This window comes from Haliotis rufescens, unplaced genomic scaffold, assembly GCF_023055435.1.
Source record: "Haliotis rufescens isolate VD_foot unplaced genomic scaffold, xgHalRufe1.0.p SCAF_7, whole genome shotgun sequence".
Lineage (NCBI taxonomy): Eukaryota > Metazoa > Mollusca > Gastropoda > Lepetellida > Haliotidae > Haliotis > Haliotis rufescens.
This window is the reverse complement of record NW_025964361.1, coordinates 30,973,529-30,991,746: the sequence shown is the minus strand read 5'-3', so window position 1 is coordinate 30,991,746 and position 18,218 is coordinate 30,973,529. Positions and strand designations below refer to the sequence as shown.

At 41.7% G+C, this 18,218-nt stretch overlaps 1 long non-coding RNA gene across 1 annotated transcript; it reads right to left on the bottom strand.

Moving 5' to 3' along the window:
* Positions 1 to 2,193: 2,193 nt before the first annotated feature.
* On the bottom strand, positions 2,194 to 9,210 carry LOC124148150. The gene is made up of 3 exons (XR_006862928.2): positions 9,056 to 9,210; positions 4,831 to 5,010; positions 2,194 to 3,170 (listed from the first exon to the last, which is right to left on the bottom strand). It is a non-coding gene; the product is annotated as an uncharacterized LOC124148150 (long non-coding RNA).
* Between the last annotated feature and the right edge of the window lie 9,008 nt (positions 9,211 to 18,218).

Here is an 18,218-nt window from a genome sequence, read left to right as displayed (position 1 = left end):
TATCAACAAGCCCTGGAATTATTGTTAGTGCAAGAATAGTCACAGGATATTGTCAAATGTTGAATGTCTTGAAAGAACCTTGTGTGTTGGAAAAAGGTAGGAATTGGATGTTTCCAAAGAGGTATCCAAACTGCACTTGATAAGAAAATTAGAACAAAAATCGGGTCGAAAAGGTCTCCAATCGCCCTCAAGTCTCTCTTATATAGGAACAGACAGCCACTGATTCTGCTGTTGATGCATGACCACGGCTGCACTTGAATTGGTTGCCAGCACTTCAGTCATTTCCTGCCACTGACAATGTCAAAAATATATTTATACTAAAATTACTTACACTTAGGAAAATGGTTATCAAAATAAGATGTATTATATTTTCATTACGCCTGATATTGTGCGAGGTGTGTGCCATTCAACACAAGCGAAAAGGGCTATGGTGACAATAATGGCTGTGTTGTATAACTATAAACATATTTGATAGAATACTTGTAAAAAATATATTCTAAAGTTGTTCGACATACGGTCCTGAAATGTGCTGCTTTAAATACAGAGGTAATATTGAAAAAAATCTTTGTTTTTCAAAATTTTCATTGGAGTTTTATGAATATACATGGTGTTTTTACTGCAGAGATAATATTGAAAAGAATTAATCATTGCTTTTCAAAACTTTCGCTGGAGTTTCTAAATATTCAACAAATATTGCCATAATTGGAGACCGTATTACAGAAAAGTGTGAGGATCATGAATCTCAAAACTCTCAAAATAATATTGCCCAATCTCCCTCTTCAGAGAGCTATGCAAGTTTTAATTGTTGCATTGTGAGCATAAAGATTGGAAGAGGGTAACCCACAGTTGGCTTGCCCTCATATCGCCTACACCTCATATCGCCTACACCTCATATAGCCTACACCCCATATGGCCTACAATAATTATAATGGTCAGTTGTACCACCCCTATCATAACAATGGGTTTTACCCAACTGGCTATACATGCATCTTTGATCAACCATACATGTTTTGATTGTATAAACATGACTTACTTATCTTCTTCTTTGATCAACCATACATGTTTTGATTGTATAAACATAAAATTAGACTGAAGCTACACCTCGCAACTGGACGAAAAACTGTGATGCAGTTTCTAGTTAGACACTTGGTGAAATTACAGTAATTGTTATGTGACTGATGAATTAGTGTATCACACATGTACTTGATTAACATATGTGTCTGATGATGATGATGATGATGATGATGATGATGATATTGATGTATGTGGAATATATGACCTTATTAAAGTGTAAATCATCAGCGCAAGGGTTTATTTTTCTTTAGTTGTTGAAATATATGAAGTATACCTCATTAGTGGAAGAGTTCACTTTTCTAAAGGTATAACAGCATTTATGTGATGTGCAGTCAACCCTAAATTTGTGTTGATAAGGGCGTAGGCGAAATGGGGTGTAGGCGATATGAGGTCAGGCCCCACAGTTGCATGTAGGCTGAGACATAGGGGAATCTTCTTGGACCATGTCATTTTATGTTTATTATGCTCAACCAGGTTGTTTTTCCTTCTTTCATGGTATTTGGGAAAAGATTTATCCGAAGATGGTGTTCATAATATTTACAATGTTTTTTTGTATCACCCTGACTCGATTCCAAACATGGGAACAATGTGTGTGGACCCTCAATGATTCTCACATCGCTGGTTCACAACTCCGCCCTTCCCTCACATACTTGTATAACTGCTACCGTGTTTGACGTAATAAGCACCCAGGGCGCTCTCAAAATTAGAAATAGGGGGCTCTTATAAGAATAAAATAAAAATAAAAATAAAATATCATAAAAAAACAGAGTTGAAAGATTGTAAATTTCGTGGTTTATGCTGACAGACTGTAATGATGCAAAAGAAAAGTATGTGTGTATCATACACGACAGATATATTTTCCAAAATTTAATTGCCCATAATTAAGGGTGTATATGACACACGAGTGGGTATTATACACGAATCAATATGTCTTGTGTACATTGATCAATTGGAAGGGGTGCTAATTGGGATTGTTCACTAGCCAATATATCAGCAAATATCGCCGTGGGCGCTTATTAGAGCGGGGCGCTTATTACGTCGAGTACGGTAATTGGATTATATATACATGGGTTGGTCCGGTCATTCACTATTGTACATATACAGTAAAACAGACATATGTTCGATGCGTGACACACTTTATTATGACATATGTACAAGTACTTTAAAGTTGGAGTTCCACAATTGCTATGGATTTACATGTAGGTGCACAAAGCAGGGACATTATGAAGCCGTGACACTATGTAACAAGTGAGTAACCAGGGGAGATAACTGCGTCTAACAAGCGATGCATATAGGGAGGCATTGTGTAGCTGTTGTGTATCTGCTGTCAATTCACTGCTATATTCTATCACATGTTGGAGAGATTCGTGGAATGACAGCAAAAATGTTAATTCTTGACATATCTTCAAAATGAGAATTTTGTTATTTCCCCAAAAGGGAATGTCAGTGCAGTATTTAATATGATTTCTGTTTATCAACCATCAATATTATCAAGTGGAAGTGGTTAGGCGTCCTTTTTCATGAATACTGAAGGGTCACTATCCGGTTAAGCTATACTCCTGATGGGTGGACGTGCAGTTTGTTATACTAAGTGCAGGTTTATATAAGTGGCTATTATGCAAATGTTCTGAGTATTTATTAAAAAAACATATAAAGGTCAACCACTGAATGTCTTACAACGTTATTTGAACATCCCTGTACAAAGACGCTTTAACCATCTACAGTAAAGGGGAGACAATCTGCCATGTGCCTACCAGGTGTTACAGATGGGTTTGTTCCTGATAAACTGTTTTACAATGTCGTATGCCAATATAAAAAATAGATTATATAAAAAAGCGCCCTTCCTTCTTGTAATGTGGACTGGAATCTAGGAATCTGTGAGACTGATGACGCCTCTCACATCGATGCTTATTACAATAAAGAATTATCACAAGACACAAAGTCATGCAACGTCTTGCCATATTCCCGTGAAGACAATAGTAAGATGGAGCTTTAAAATGTCATCTTCTGACACAGATACGTGCAGTGTCCTCCTCCTTCATGGCGGTGTGACGTGATTGATGAGGATTCAGTATTGCAGCTCTATCCGCTTCCAGCTGAAATAGATAATGTCACCGTGTTATGACGTGAAACAAGGACATCCAACGGTTGATAATGCATAGCTACGATACATAGGCCATTTGAACATACCTGGTCTGTTTAATAACGTCATCTCAAAGATTTCTGCAAATGCTAATTTGACGTTTTCAGCGGTTCAAAAAAGGGCCCTTATCCTATTTCGTCCTTTCATCGTGGATCGATGCTCATGATATCAATCACTGGAATGCCTGGTCCAGACTCGGTTATTTACAGACCGCCGTCATATAGCTGGAATATTGCTGAGTGCGGCGTCAAACAACAAACCAACAACAACAATACACGCTTATTCGTTCAGCTCCCTATCAGCGTTAGTCTGAGTTACGGTAGATGAACATGTTAAATTGGTAGATACGTACATATGGCGTATACAAACGACAAATTGAGTCGGGTATAACAAATTCGAGATCTCTCATATTATGAATAAACTGTTATTACGATACATGTAGCTGGGAAAATGCAAACTGGTTAGGACTATTGACTGTGAGGAATTTCTGTTTATAGATGTGATATGAAAAGGAGTTCGTGACAGGCGCATTTCGCTGTGCAGGTTTGCTCCCCTAGGGCGTGAGAGAAATCTATGATCGATCCTAGGTTCGCTATGATAATGTTTTAAGTTTGTCCGCATCATGCCCGTACGCAAGGACTTCACCAACGTGTAAGACCTGCATCTGCCCGTGAAGATCCGGGGTAGAATAGGTCTTCAGCAACCCATACTTGCCGTAAAAGGCGACTATGCTTGTCGTAAGAGGCGACTATGTCATCCAATTGCGTGGATCGATGCACGTGATATTAATCACTGGATTGCCTTGTCCAGACTCTATTATTTACAGACCGCCGTCAGATAGCTGGAATATTGCTGAGTGCGGCGTTAAATAACAACACAAACAACGCTTCCGGCTTTATTTCCATTTCAAGCTGACACGCCAAACAAAAATATTGATCAGAGCAGCCTCAAACCAAACTCAAAATCGCCGATGCATGTCCATCAATCTGTCGTTTATCGTACTGGGCGATTTAATTGAATCGGGTGTTCAAGCTTGGTGACTTGGTTGTTTAGCATACAACATGGGACGTTGTTCATAATATCAACCACATGTTTGGTGTGGTCAAAAACTCAAATATGCTCGAATGACAATTCTTAGACAAGACAGGAACTGTGAGTCATATAAATACCGAGAGTGTATCATGGTATAACAGTATAAACAAAATGGATATACATAATCAGATCGAATCTGAAATTCGAACCAACGACCATATAACATATTTGAGGGATGCAACTCTGCATCTTATTAGATATTTGTGGCACCTGAGATGACCAGGTAACCGTGTCCTTCTTCCCCTGAAATATTTGTTTCTTTTTTGTTTAACGCCGCACTCAGCAACATTCCAGCTTTATGACGGCGGTCTGTGAATAATAGAATCTGAACCAGACAATCCAGTGAGTGACACCATGAGCATCGATCCACGCAATATATATGCGATGACATGTATCAACCAAGTCAGCGAGTCTGACCACCCGATCCCGTCAGTCGCCTCTTACGACAAGCATAGGTTGCTGAAGACCTATTCTACCCCGGATCTTCACGGGACCCCCCTGAAATACATGTATCAGCTTACAAGCTACTCCGTGCATCTGATAGCCCCTGTTCATTGCCCTCTTCTTCTTGATGCTTGAGCCGCGACATATGGAGTCGTACAGCAACACGGCTACAACGAGGAGCAGTAAGATGCCAACAGCAGCGATTGCCCCATAGTTAGCCTCATCACTGATTCCACTACCGTTGTCCGCCATAGTCACTGGAACAAGACATAATTATATAACCTTCATGAAAAACGCCACGACATGCTGTTTGCATGTCTTGTTGGTTTGTTTGTTGTTTAACGTCACACTCCGCAATATTCCAGCTCTATGAAGGCGGTCTTTAAATAATCGTTTGGGGACCAGACAATCTAGTGATTGACATCATGAGCATCGATCCATTCAATCAACCAAATTTTAACATTTGAAACAACTGACTATGCCCTTACCATGCCCTAAAATTAACGGTTTATCATATTTAAAAAACTGAAAGTTCGCGCAATATTATCACATGCGTCGTTGTATTCTTTGCATATTACTACGCATACAGCTTTACGGCACCACAAACAAAAAGTGTATACGTAATTATCAACTGATACATTTGTCTGTGGATGAGTTGGTGTGTTTGGACGTGAGGGGATGTGTGTGGATGGCAGTTGGTGTGTTTGGACGTGTGGGGATGTGTGTGGACGTGTGTGAATGTGTGTGGATGGGAGTTGGTGTGTGTGGTCGTGAGGTCATGTGTGTGGATGGGAGTTGGTGTGTGTGGACGTTAGGGGATGTGTATAGACGTGTGGGGATGTGTGTGGATGGGAGTTGGTGTGTGTGGACGTTAGGGGATGTGTATAGACGTGTGGGGATGTGTGTGGATGGGAGTTGGTGTGTGTGGACGTGAGGGGATGGAATTGGTGTATGTGGACGTGTGTGAATGTGTGTGGTTGGGAGTTGGTGTGTGTGGACGTGTTGGGATGTGTGTGGATGGGAGTTGGTGTGTGTGGACGTGAGGGAATGTGTGTGGATGGGAGTTGGTGTGTGTGGACGTGAGGGGATGTGTGTGAATGGGAGTTGGTGTGTGTGGACGTGTTGGGATGTGTGTGGATGGGAGTTGGTGTGTGTAGACGTGTGGGGATGTGTGTGAATGGGAGTTGGTGTGTGTGGACGTGTTGGGATGTGTGTGGATGGGAGTTGGTGTGTGTAGACGTGTGGGGATGTGTGTGGATGGGAGTTGGTGTGTGTAGACGTGTGGGGATGTGTGTGGATGGGAGTTGGTGTGTGTGGACGTGAGGGGATGTGTGTGGTTGGGAGTTGGTGTGTGTGGACGTGTTGGGATGTGTGTGGATGGGAGTTGGTGTGTGTAGACGTGAGGGGATGTGTGTGGATGGGAGGGGTGTGTGTGGACGTGAGGGGATGTGTGTGGATGGGAGGGGGGGGGGGGGGGTGTGGACGTGAGGGGATGTGTGTGGATGGGAGTTGGTGTGTGTGGACGTGTTGGGATGTGTGTGAATGGGAGTTGGTGTGTGTGGACGTGTTGGGATGTGTGTGGATGGGAGTTGGTGTGTTTGGACGTGTTGGGATGTGTGTGGATGGGAGTTGGTGTGTGTGGACGTGTTTGGATGTGTGTGGATGGGAGTTGGTGTGTTTGGACGTGTGGGGATATGTGTGGACGTGTGTGAATGTGTGTGGATGGGAGTTGGTGTGTGTGGTCGTGAGGTCATATGTGTGGATGGGAGTTGGTGTGTGTGGACGTTAGGGGATGTGTGTGGACGCGTGGGGATGTGTGTGGATGGGAGTTGGTGTGTGTGGACGTTAGGGGATGTGTGTAGACGTGTGGGGATGTGTGTGGATGGGAGTTGGTATGTTTGGACGTGAGGGGATGTGTGTGGATGGGAGTTGGTGTGTGTGGACGTGAGGGGATGTGTGCGGATTGGAGTTGGTGTGTGTGGACGTGTGTGGATGTGTGTGGAAGTGAGGTGATGTGTGTGGATGGGAGTTGGTGTGTATGGACGTGAGGGGATATGTGTGGATGGGAGTTGATATATTTGGACGAGTGTGGATGTGAATTGTTGTGTGTGGATATGAGTTATATGGAGTTATAGGATATATGAATGTGTCTCTCGCAGACATTGACACAGCAACACCGTGTCATCACTCTAAACCAAATCCTAATGTACTCATATAGAGCTGAAACTGTGTTTTCACATGCCATAAACACTACTAAGACGCGCCCGGGAGCAGTGAGGCGGATCCAGGTTTAGAGCAGTTCAACGGGGACATGCACAACTTAAGCCATACTATGTGACCTTTTGACGCTTTGAAATATACGAGTCGACTGGGTAATTGTTAAGAAGCTACACAAAGACACTGTATGACTCTAACATTCACTGGCATATCTTTATCCCAGGTCTACCTTTTTAGCCTTAGAAGTAGATGTATTGTAGTGGCTGTGTGACATATAGCAATACAATGGGGGAAGGAATAAGTGACACAGTGGTCTGTCATCCCAACCCCACAACCCTTCTCCAAAACCGTAAAACTTCCTCGGACAGTTCCATCAATGTCAAGGCGGTATGTTATTCTCGGATATGGACCAGACAAACAGTGACTGAAAATGACCTCCGCCATCGGGACCGGATGACACGATATCCGCCAAGTCTCAGCCCTTGACCGCCTGAACCTATGTATTCTACTCTTTAACTGAGACCTATTCTAACCCTGGCTCGCCACTGGGAATCACTGTCATACATTGCCCTTCATCACTAAGACATCATTCAAAATATGTCTAACTCCTACTGACAACCTATTTGACACCCAACTGACAATCAAATTGAACAGTGAGTATATGGTCTGGCTGTTTTACAAACAACTTTGATTTCACAATAACCGTATTCGACGTAATACGCGCCCAGGGCGCTCTCAAAATTAGAAATAGGGGGCTCTTATTAGAATATGTTGAAAGATAAGTTTCGTGGTTTATGCTGGCAGCCTGAAATGTTTAAATAAGACAGATATATTTTTCCAGAATTAAATTGCCCATAATTAAGGGTGCATATAACACACGAGTGCGTCAGAAATAAGTCTTTTGTACATTGATCAATCGGAAGGGGTGCTAATTGGGATTGTTCACTAGCCAATATATTAGAGAGGGGCGCTTATTACGTCGACTACGGTAATATAATTGGCACTGGAAACGGTACATTACTAATATCATTAATTGCTTCCCAGTTTTAACGTGTATTAGGGGCCGTGGCTAGCCTATTGGTTTAAGCGTTCGCTCGTCATGCTGAAGACCGGGGTTCGATTTCTCTCATGGGTAAAATGTGTGAAGCCAATTTCTGGTGCCCCGTCCTGATATTGCGGGAATATTGCTAAACAACATTCAATCAGAAACACTTAACTTATACATGACAACATATGCACATGTTAATATGGAACATGCGGACAAGACTTGCCTGTCATCACACTGTAAGAAAAGTCAGATGTTTGTGAAAAGAAATGCGCACATATACTACTGTCGTTTTAACAAAGGGACTTGCAATGGGATTGCGTTATAGTGTGTGAATATTTCACAACTATAGACAGGTTCCGCGTAGATGTATCCTGGTACAGAATGCTAAGTGACATGAGTGATTGAGGGGCACGAAAATGTCAGCCTTGTGTGACTAATGGCTTGTATTGACGTAGACGTCGGTTGTCGACAGGCGGACTGACCTCAATAGCGCATACGTTTGTTAAGTTGAGACCATTTTCATGTACTTCATGTCTTGTCTTGTTAGATGCATCAACGTATTCGTGTACGAGGTGTACACAGTTGACAAGAAGTTTGAAGCTATGCTAAACAAGTATCAAGGATTTTAAAAACTATAGATTTTAGCTACACGTGTTAAAAGATAATGTTTAAACATTCGTCGGGTACACCACTGTTTACTTACAAGATGTATGCATGTAGAAAGATCATTGTGTAATGATGCAGTAAATATATTGATTCGTTACTTCCTTTAACACATATATTAATACATTGTAGCGTATCAGTATAAGCAAATATGCACAGATCAAGAATAATCGTTCACATATCTCCGTTGCAATAGATTTGTAAACGCCCATGGTTAAGCTGTATTCGAATGTGAGGCTGTTGCAATGGCGTTTGACAGACCCTGTAACGGAAGCCTTATCTCGTCTATATCGTACCTGTCGCAGGTAAGACCATAGTAACATATAAGTACAAACAACGATTAACACACAACCTCAACATTTGGTTAAACTCACCTGATAGCGAATAATACGAAAGTCCAAGTAACTTGTGCTGGAAGGAGGTGTGAGGCAAGGTGTGTCTCTCGGACCCGTCCGTTTACTGATCAGGTGTACTTTCAAAACCACTCAAGCAGAAACACCCCGATATAGCATGCCCTCGGCCGTCTTTGCAGTTTAGGCAAACACACAAAGCTTTCCATCCGGGTCTCCGTCATACAGTAAACATAACCCGTCTTACTTGACTGGGGGCCTTATTGTATTGTTCGTGTACACCACCTGGATGGGTGTGTGGAAACACGTACTTGTAGCGAGTAGCTCATCGCGTTTGACATGTCGGATTCATGATAATAGACACAAGTCATAATAATATCAGAGACATGTAGTGCACAGATTGAGGTGCAGTTACTATTTTTATACGGTGTGGCCCGCGGAGTCGGTGATAAAGATGTTTATGTTTCTATTCCTGAATAGTGAATGCGCTTGTGGAATGTGTGTCTACCTTGAAACAATGGCGGGGCTAGAGCTGTCGCAGTGTGAGGCGGTGTGTATTCTTGAATGTGTATACTCGAGATCAGGGGCCGCAATACCCTGTGAGTGAGTATAGGTTTACGCCCAATGTATATTCTTATTTGAATATTCACGTCGGGGGACACAAGAAATGTGCTTCACACATTGTAGCTCTGTGCGGAACCCGGCCTTTTGGAGGAGTAAACGCTACAACCACCACCACCAAAAAAACAACATGCGAAGCACATACGTTGTATTGTTGAAGTAATGTAAATACCAATTTCATTTATACAGTCACAATTAATGACGTAATATATAATGATGTCACAACCAATTGTTTCTGAAGCCGGCATGTCCCTGTTAATATCTTGACATGGTTTTCAATATCGAGAGTTTAATACTGCCTCTCTGGTGATATGTATTCTTTCAACATATTATCATATTTGTCCAACCCATGACAAGCTGATGTCATGTTTTTTTCTGTAACAATTGTAGAATCATTAACAACAAAACACAATTAGTATACTTTGCTCTAAAAAAACAAAATAATTTTCTAAAGGGAGTTCCAGTTATATATAAACATAAAGTATAGGCACATTTTGTCATCTATCCAATTTTGTGTCTGTACGTGAAGCGCTCTTGTCAAGTAATGCATGACATGTATACTTGTAGAATAGACCGATGACCCCTTTACTTGAATATAAACAAAATCATCTGGTGCTGTGAAATTATCTGTATTTTGCACAGTTTGATTTCTGATGTTTTGTGTCAAGGTGTTGGTTGGAGTGAGTGAGTGATTATGGTTTTACGCCGCTCTTAGCAATATTCCAGAACATCACGGCGGGGGACACCAGAAATTAGCTTCACACATTGTACCCATGTAGCGAATCAAACCCTGGTCTTCGGCGTGACGAGCGAACGCTTTAAGCACAAGGCTACCCTACCGCCCCGGCTGGAAAACCTGCCTCGCGTCCAACAGAAAATATATTCATCTGCATATGGAAATATGTTGACCGGAACATCGTTTTTAGCCTAGTTTGGATAAATTAGTAATTTGGGCAGGATTTCAGTTATATCACGGCTTGATTCGTGAGGAAAACCCGAAGTGATGAAAAGGTCATCTCCCATTTGTTAGACACCCCATTTGTCAGACAGCTAAAAACAACAACGTTTATGGTTGAGGGTACATCAGGTGTGTCACACTATCATCGAATTCTGACACGCTCAATGAAAAGCAGAACGTACTGTGGCGCTTTAGACGGCAGGGCTATTTTGGCCCCCTGTGATAAATGGTGCTTTTTGTGAAAGCGTAAATTTATAAACGAAATGACAGTTAACGGCAGTAAAGCTCTAACAGTGTGGTTTAAATTGTCAAACTGCCCCACGACTGAACTTTAATTTATTTGTGAAGATGTAACACTCTCAAAAACAATGTGATGACATGGGTTTAGTCTTGGACGAATATCTGGGCCCAAGCATAAGACGCTCGGAATGGTAGAGCGTCCGCCCGGAGAGCGGAAGGTCCGGGGTTCGATCCCCAGCCGCGTCATACCAAAAGACGTTAAAAGATGTTACTTGTTGTTACCCCGTCTGGCGCTCGGCATTAAGGGGCTAAAACAAGGACTGGTCGGCTCGGAATCAATATACTGTGTCTGAGTGGGGTATTCATGTTAAACTGCGGCATGGTATCTCAGTGTGCTAGCACTATAAATCGGCATCAGTCCGGACTAGTACAAGCAGCCACACACTCATACACATGCATGCACGTCGCTATATAAGTGCAATAATCTTGGACGCGACGTTAAACCCCATTTCACCTCACCTCACCCCACCAAGCATAAGCTTAACCCTCGTATACTGTTGACTATTTAGATGAGTGTTTGCCCTGTGGTTTATGTGAGGTTGATTTACATAAACCCCTCCGGCGATGTCTGACACTGCACGGTTAGATCAGACGCAGCACCAGATAGGGTTGAATATGGATTGATAGATACGAAAATATAGAGCAGCAACAGACACCCATATTGTCTTGCGGCTAAAACAGAGAAGTGGGTGAGTGAATATGGTTTGACGCCGCTTTTAGCAATATTCCAGCAATATCACGGACACCAGAAATGATCTTTACACATTGAACCAATGTGGGAAATCGAACCCGGGTCTTCGGCGTGACCAGCAAACGCTTGAACTACTCGGCTACCACAAAGACCGAGAAACTGAGGAACACATGTACACCATCCCCCATATAATTATTAAGACACACCAATTTTTATAACGTACTTGGCGTTTAAAGTTTGTACATCTTAAAAATTCTGTTATTTGCGTTAGTAACGTAGCGTAAAAATATTGTCCCCCTGTGTGACACGTAATCCTATCATAATCGATGTTATTATCATCAACCAGTGATTTTAAGCCAACTCAATACCGAATATTTTTTAATATTGGCTAGTATTATGCACCAGTAGCCCGTGTTTTAAAACTGTATACGTGATATTGTTATGCTCAAATATGTTTCATAAGTTGTTTTAAAAATAGTATGCTCAAATATGTTTCATGAATTGTTTTTAAATATAACTTTTGCATAAATGACTCAATTGTGAATAAATTAACTTGGTCTCGTCGCTATATGGCTGAAATAATGCCGATGTACCGTTACATTGTAACTCACTCACTCACTCACTGTTATTTGAAGAACCATGAACTACAATTCCTCAGCCATATAAACATACGAATGTATGTGCTTGCGTGCGTGCGCGCGCGTGTATGCGTTGGTGCAAGTGTTTATTTTATGTTATCTCTTTAGTAAGTTGAGTCAAAGTGTGCGCGTATTACCTTCACTGGTAATCTTACGTGTTTAGTGCGGAAGCAAAGATTTGAATTGGAGTGAGTGAGTATGGTTTAACGCCGCTTTTAACAATATTCCAGCAATATCACGGCGGGGGACACCAGAAAAGGGCTTCACACATTGTACCATGTTGTCGAACCGGGGTCTTCGGATCTCCGGCGTGACGAGCGAACGCTTTAACCACTAGGCTACCCGACCGCCCCGATTTGAATTGAAACCGGAAGATAGTAAGGCAATCAGCGTTAGGTTTGTCTGGATTAAATGTCAATATTTCAGCTTCGTTGAAGTGTGATCACATCTTGTTTACATACTGTGCATCCCCGCCGTACACAATGCCATGTGCCTTGAAAATATCTTGGGCAGAAGAAGGGACAATAGATTTTAGAGCAACTTCGTTCAACGAGACCATTGCACCAACCGTAACGATGTTTCACATATTAGAGTTGCTCCCCTTCGATAACGACAGTGCGACACATTACCCCTCATTCCATTCGTGACCAACTCGTGTTATTCCGGGATAAGCCGAATAGCGATCTTCTTGCAGGTTACGGAAAGGGGCGAGTGGTGACGAATGCTTACCACTGTGTGAACTACAATGCTACAGAACATTTTGAGACATTACAATACTGCAGTACAACAATGCGAGACACTACAGCATTGTTTGTTTGTTGTTTAACGGCGCACTCAGCAATATTCCAGTTATATGACGGCGGTCTCTAGGTAAAAGAGTCTGGACCAGACATTCCAGTGATTGACATCATGAGCATCGATCCACGCAATTGGGATCGATGACATGCATCAAACCAAGTCAGCGAGCCTGACCACCCAATCCCGTTAGTCGCTCTTACGACAAGCATAGTCGCCCTTTAACGGCAAACATGGGTTCCTGAAGACCTGTTCTACCCCGGATCTTCACGGGCCAACTACAGCATTGAGACATATTTTAACACTGAGACAAACTACAACATACAGCATTGTGAGGAACAACACAGTCCTCATTCTCGTCGTTACTTGCTACTTCCCTTTGGTACAGAATAGATATACATGTGTACTTACGAATATACGGGGGGCACGGTCGGCCCAGTCGTCTAAGGCGCCGGGATTCGCTGTGCAGAGTTGCGTCCCTTGGGCACGCCAGAAACCTATGATTGTGGGTTCGAATCCCGGTTCCTCCCGATTATGTTTCTAGGTTTGTCAGCACCATACCCGTGCTCGTGGGTTTCACCGAAGTGGTAAACGTCTGAGACCTGCATCACTTCGGGCTTTCCTCCCACATTAAGCTGACACGCCGCGGTATAACTGTAATACTGTTAAAAGCGGCGTTAAACCAAACCAAACTCACTCACTCACGAATATTACACATTAAAATCGTCCAAGTTCAACCTGTTATTTTGTCCTTATGTATATAACACATAAGCATGTGAGTAACATGATGACATACACACTGCCAATATACATAAACAACATTGACACATCGACGTGGTAAGTTATATACATCATTTGAGAAAAGTATTTATAGCAATCTTAGAACCATATTCAAGATTCAAGATTCAAGATATTATTCAGTTTTACAGGCCTCGGGCCTAAAGTACATATGAATATAATATAAGAGATAGATAGCCACCAATAGAAAATACAATATAAGTTTTCCTACTGAGGATGAATTCCATGTTTTATTAGTATGAGATAAGTATGAACATCTTGGAGGAAAGTAAATGCCGATGTTTAACAATGGGCATAAAAACAAGATGTTAATGATCAGTCTTACTAAATCCAACAACACTGATGTTATACGTTCATTAGCCATATTGTTGAAACATATATTCTCTGTCAGATAGTTTTTATATATCATGTATATCACGTGACTAAAAAAATGAAACTGAAAATGTCAACTGTACAATGGGCCATGTGGTCTTATATATCGAAAAAAACAAAATATATATCTGAACAATGACCTATTGGAGAAATTATAAATACCCATAAACAAAACCGCGTGATACAAACATTGCTCACAAATTGTAAAGGCTGGGAGATTTATGAGAGCTTCAAATCTTTCAAGCAAAGAGTTATCTCCCTTCAAATCAAGTTTAAAACATACAAATCTCATTAAAATCAGATCTTAGTTCTCGCTACCGCCAAACAAAGATCTGAGGACATCCCATTACGGGTCACGTCAGACCGACCTTGCGCGAACTTTGACCGACCAATGGAATGACCAATCAGAAGGCAGCTTTCTCGTCCTTTACGGCACTAATTTCAAATTGGCAACCATATTTTGAAAAATTCTCGATGACAAATTTGAAACATGAACAAAAGAATATTCTGGAATGGCTAATAGATGGTCTAGATTGTATGGATTCAGTCGTTAAACCCGTAACTATCGTTCTGAGTTAACGTTTTCGAGGTTGCATGATCAGAAATCACATTCCAACTGTCACTTTCATTATCTGGTAAGCGATGCTCTGATTGGTCGGATGAAAGGTCGTTCTGACGTGTTCCTTATGGGATGTCCTTAGATCTTTGTTTAGCGGTAGCGAGAACTGAGGTCTGATTTTAATGAGATTAAAAACATACATTTGTGAGAGGTACATCAAACAGCTACAACACAAAAAAACGTATTTACAAAACCATCATTTACAAAAATATCAAATATTAAAAATTACGAAGTATTTATACACCATGAACCTTCACACATTAGGATTCTTCTTAACTGCATCATAATCCACAACTGAGATACTTTCCAGGAAGGCATTTGCAAAAAGCAATAAACCCAGCCGTATGGAAATGATATTATGGCCTCAGTACATAGCATCCAAGGAAACAACTTCTACAACCAGTTAACTACCAGCCTTAACAAACATACACATAGCTCCCCAATGTTCCAGACCGGTGAAGGTCCGGGTTAGAATTGGTCTTCAGCAACCCATGCTTGTCGAAAGAGGCGACTATGCTTGTCATAAGAGGCGACTAACGGGATCGAGTTGTCAGGTTAGCTGACTTATCATCGTATCCCAATTTGATCAATGTTCATGATGTCAATCACTAGCTAGATTGTCTTGTCCAGGCTCAATTATTTCCAGACCGTCGTCATATAGTTGGAATATTGCTGAGTGCGGCGTAAAAGAACAAACAAACACACTTAATGTTCCAACATATTGTCAAATATATTAAAGTGTTGCTCATTTTGTTCATATTTTTTTTCTGTTTATGGATCTTTGGAACCCAATGTTCACAAATATGAAATACAATTAAAATTAGGACAGTATAATTTCCTTTCGACAAACACATTAATATTTTTCATTTAAAAAGAGAAATAGTATAGCTGGTAGAGATCAATGTCGAGGCCGGTAAAGTAGATAGGGCGATTATGTCTATACGTACTGTTACCGTTGCTTACTTGATCATGGAGGTTTGCTTTGGTATTTTTAAAACTGATCATTGCTTGGGGTTTTGACCCCCCGACTATACTATAAAGTGGCCTGAGAGAGAATATATGCTAGACAACTTCTTTATTATAAAATGTATTTATTATGGGTTAAATACGGCATGAGGCTGCCTGCCGCAGCTGGGTATATTGCGCGTGAAAGTGGTGTCACAAAGTCACGTGTTTACACTGATTGTGTTGAGCTATTCGAGGTTTTCGAGCAGATTTTCGAGCATACTTTCAATCTTGTTCTAATGTTCAACAGATAACTTCACCGTCATCCCACCTCGAAGCTTCCGAGGAAATTCAGCCTGACAGACCAAGGGATACTGTTGAAGGTTACGAAACTTTTCAATTGTTTAATGAATATATGGATTGCAAACTAAACATATTTAAACGTGATTGTATTGAGGAATCAGAACAAAGATCGCTTTCTGCCTTAAAAGGAACTCCCAAAGATTCTGAGATACCGTTCCTTAGATTCAAAGAAAATCAGTTGCAATATAAATTCAGACATCATAAGTATTCTGAAAGTTCAGATTCCCTTGAGAGTCTTGCTTCAGATATCAACAAGCGAACCAAGCATATCAGAGTAGCTGACAGATCCATATCTGGTTGAGCCGTAGTCGCGGAATTAGAGCGAGACGACATTGTCAGAGGAAGAATGTCGCTTCCAGAAGACACTCTTCAGCCGTCGTGCTGCCCTTTACAAGTCCAAAGACAAAGGTTTTCACTGTGCTCCTTCTGCTACTTTCCCTAAAATGTGGCAGGCATTACCCTTGAGATGCGTGCATGGTACATATTCTGTGTTCATTCGCATTAAACGAATTAGAACATAAAAGACATAAACCCTTTCTATATGAAGTCTCTTTGATTGGTATTTAGAAGCAATACACATAAGAGAGAGAATGTATGGCTGTCAACTTCTTTATGTGTAAGAAACACAACGTTTCGTTCCATACCGTTATGTCACGTTCCATTTGCTTCACAACGTTTCGGAGAATATGCTTAGTCCTCCGTGAGGGGCGGTCGGGTAGCCTAGTGGTTAAAACGTCGCTCGTCACGCCGAAGACCCGGGGTCGATTCCCGACATGGGTACATTGTGTGAAGCCCATTTCTGGAGTCCCCCGCCGGAATATTGCTAAAAGCGGCGTAAAACCTGACTAACTCACTCACTTAGTCCTTATTGAATGAAGGAGTTATCATAATTATACCCCGAAACGTTGTGTTCATAATTATAAAACAAAGGTGACATCTATAAATTCTCCCATTTCCTTATTCACAAGGAATAGGAGTCGATTGAACGAGTATGCCTATATCACGAGCATGTGCTTATGAATGACAAACATATGCAAAGGTAAGTCTTTAAAATATTGCGAACATTGAGCAACAGCACGGTCCACTGTTCCGCTGGGAAAACAAGAGAACATATGGTAAAAGTCAAAATAGGGAATTGTATCGGAAAACACATGCGATAATCATCCACGATCATAACGTTTTCTTGAATTCGTGTGAGGAATGTAGGGAGAAAGCCCGAAATATGCCGATCTTAGGCGTTTAGCACTTCGGTGAAACCCACGAGCACGAGTACGGTGCTGACAAACCTAGAAACATAATCGGTGCGAATCGGATTCGAACTCACAATCATAGGTTTCTTTTGTGCCCAATGAACGAAAGTCTTCACAACAAATTGTGGCGCCTTATGGCTCAGTCGAACATTGAGGATTTTTACTGCCGTCCTTGATAGGACCATTCCTGATTAAATTTTCCAAAGTTTGATCACTCGTGGCGGGAAATTCACAAGCAATCAGCTATTGTTTCCAGTCGCATTCGTCCCGATTCTCCCGTTCTTAATCCGATTCTGATCAGATTCGTATCTTCCGCATGGTAAAAAACGACCGAATCTGTCCCGACAGCGTCTCGATTCTCCCGAATGCGACCCGACAGAGATCAGACAGTGACCGGACAGTGAACCTACAAAGACGGTTTCGCATTCGGTAAGATCTGGACGCAATCTGAACTCAATCAACAAGAAAGGGCAATGAACAATCCATGCCCGTTCATTACGACAGCTTCCTGGTCCACAGGACACCGTCCAGACAACATGGGACATTGTTACGATTTTGATCCGATACAGCAGAGTCGGTCACGACATAGTCAAGAGTGTAATCCGACTAGACAAAATCGGCTGAGTTCCCCGTACGCACCATACTGTCGGGATGGCCGACCTCTCTGGACCTTCCCCGATCCGTAGGACTCTGTTACAAACGTATACGACTGCGTTCAGAAAAATGATAGGACATTCCAGATCATTGAGGATAGTAATCCGACTTTTCCCTTTCCGTGTCGTAGCTCTGTCTGACCTTAAACGGGAGCCATAATCGGCACTGTGTGAACCTGGCTTT